Source organism: Helianthus annuus, chromosome 3, assembly GCF_002127325.2.
Source record: "Helianthus annuus cultivar XRQ/B chromosome 3, HanXRQr2.0-SUNRISE, whole genome shotgun sequence".
Classification (NCBI taxonomy): Eukaryota; Viridiplantae; Streptophyta; class Magnoliopsida; order Asterales; family Asteraceae; genus Helianthus; species Helianthus annuus.
Genome location: NC_035435.2, coordinates 31,058,792 through 31,061,771, shown reverse-complemented (window position 1 = coordinate 31,061,771; position 2,980 = coordinate 31,058,792). Strand labels below are relative to the sequence as shown.

The 2,980-nt window shown below is 38.2% G+C and overlaps 1 pseudogene; it reads right to left on the bottom strand.

Moving 5' to 3' along the window:
• Nucleotides 1-1,652: 1,652 nt before the first annotated feature.
• Nucleotides 1,653-2,616, bottom strand: LOC110927642 (annotated as a pseudogene).
• Nucleotides 2,617-2,980: the final 364 nt, after the last annotated feature.

Here is a 2,980-nt window from a genome sequence, read left to right as displayed (position 1 = left end):
ATGGCAAAGACAAAACGATCCCGTGTGTAAGTTATGCTCCTAGTCTAGACAAGAACGTGTTAAGTCTAGAACAACTTTTTTTTCAAGTGATAGAAACGGTTACAATGGGGGATAAATGTTTGTTAAAGAAGATGTTTGGAAGTCGCTCGAAAGGGTTCGACATTTATGAAGATAAGTCGGAGGTCGACTTAGAACAAGATTATCTCAACACGTTTTATGATAATCTTGGCGTTGATAACGGTTACAAGAAAGAATTCCAAGAATGTTTGGGTGATTACTACGAAAGGGAATTCGAAAAAGAAAAGAACAAGAAAAGGTGTACGGTGAAAGTTCGAGGGCAAGAAAGAAAGAAATTGTGTACTCCAAGAAAGCAAAGAAGGCGCTTTTAATTTACATTGAAGGCGAAAAGGATAACCTGCGTGAATCAAAAGAAACGCTCCGGGAACGAGCGTTAGTTCTCTCACAACTCGAGGAAGACGTCATCGAAAGGAACATGATTATGGAAAGTTGTGTAGAACCGGGAGATCTTATAACTTTGCACGAAGAGTTAAAGAATCACCAAAGGTTTTTCGATGCACCATTTTAAGAAATCTTGATTTGGTTTATTACGGATTTCCTTGGAATCGTATGTGAAAAGGCAATGCCACCCGAGTTGATCGATGGCCGAGACCTTAGTCTCATATTGTTACATCGCATTGTAAAGCACAACGGAGGGTTCAAGGAAGTAATGGAAAAGAACTTATGGGATGTGATCGCGGCCAAATACGGTTATGAACCGGATGATGCCTATGAAGTCAAAGTTGCCTACATCTACTATTTGGAACTAGTCAAGTGGTACTTCGACTACATGAAGAAAGAGCGTGGGAAAAAGGCAAACGTCATGGCTGGAAATTCAAGCAACATCGGCGGTTGGCTCGAAGAATCAAGTGACGAAGAAGTGGTGGTCAAGATAGAGGTCACCAACAATCGCAAGGAGTAATCACGGCTGGAGACTCGGATGTTCTTGCTTAGGGCGGTGAATGAAGAACGAAGATAATCAAGTCCATCCGAGAAAATCGGTTTCGGGCCGGTATCGTTTATTATTTGTTTTAGTTATTAATGGGTCAAAACAGTTTAGTGTTTATGTTTATGTATTTGGGCCGGAGGCTATGTCTAGTGGGTCGAACAAGATAGTAAGTCCAGTAGGTTATGTTATGTTGGAGAACAAGCGGGTTGGGCCGAAGTCCTTGAACCGGTACGTCTGCATAACCGCACGAGCGGTTATGAGGGAAACGACATATCCCTTCTGTCAAACGTTGTGACTCTTGGAGACGTACTCTTTCGCTGCATATATATATTCGGCCACAAACCCTTGTTCAAGTACGACGTTCTGTATTGCAAAGTTTATGTTATTCAAGTTCAAGTTTGTTCAAGTTCTGTTCGGTTAGTTTTATCAATCCGTAGTTTGTTTGATTAGTTTGTTACAATGAAGTATTGTGATTATTGTGGGATGTTTGAGAATGATTGTGTATGCGGTCACAACTCGATCCGTTCCGACTGGTCCTGGGTTTCCGATGACGATGATACCAACAAGAATTTCTTCAAAGTTAACTTCTTGTCGTTGTGCCCTATGCAAGCAAGACCGTAGAATCATTCTTGAATATAATGGAAACACGTACTATTTCTTTGAGAAACATATACAAACATGATTACAATGCCCTTTTAGTCTCGTTTATTTTTAAAAGAACTCATAAAGAGAGTTTATTATTGACAGAGTTTATTATGGACATCTTGCATGCAAAGTTGTTTAAATTAGATCCTGAAAATGAGAAAATCACAAAGAATGAAAGAATTAGTCCGAACTTCAACAAAAATTGTATAAATTTGATTTAAAAAATTTGGGTTGTGTATATTACTGGACATAGTCGATGAGAATCCTCCCAGCATCAGGATTAGCAATCACAGCAAATGCCTCTTGGGAAAGATCAATTTGATCTGAAGCACATCCAGGACAAAGATCAACAACTGTAACATCAACGCTTTGGCCCGTGCAAGGTTCCAACACTCCTAGATTAGTTCTACCAGTGCAAGTGACACGGTACCTAGTCCCACATGCAGCTGTTGTTAAACAGCACACTGTTTGCTGCTAGGATCATAACGCCACGGTCTTCGAAGCCAAAACATGACGATGCTACATATATACCATAACCAATAACTTAAATAAAGCTAAAGGAAGAAAAGAGTGAATAGGTTAAAACCATATATTATATAGTATATGAGGATGAGAGTTGAGACTAATTTTTTCTAAATTCTATAAGTTGTCACTATTTTTTTCTATTTTTTCCAAACGCACTGGTTTCCAGGAAACCTACAAATGTGAGCTGGATCCGCCCCTGTTGAGACGATAAGTTTCTGCTCGTAAAAAAAATAGTATATTGTGAAACTGTAAAACAATGTATTACACTGTTATACCAAACTGTGAATTAACATATCTATGATATATATACATGCATAATGTCCCTATACTTACGAACGTAGGGAGGAGTGTAGAAAGTTGCTTGGCCAGCAATGGCATGAGCAACTGATGTGAGACATGCAACCATGGCGATTCTAGTCATGAAACCCATTTTTGCTAAGTATTTTAGTTAGTTTGGTGATGAGAAACACATAAGGGGTTTCCTTTTATAGCTGGAAGTCTAATAGGATGGCTAATTAAATATATAAATGATCTACCAAGTCAGGCAAGTGGGACAGGAATGTTTTGTTATTCTTTACATTTCTGGGTAAGTAATCTTATCCATTTAGTAATAACTCCTCCTATCATTAAAAAATCGGTAAGAAATGAATCCATCTTGATGGTTCTCAAAATTTAATAGTAAGCCTCTGGTTAACTATATTTTTTCACATTGAACGAGTAATTTCGTAAACTTTACTCATTCAATTGCTAGCTATATCAATCCCAAGGGTAAACTTATCGTACAAAATATCCAAAATATTGTAG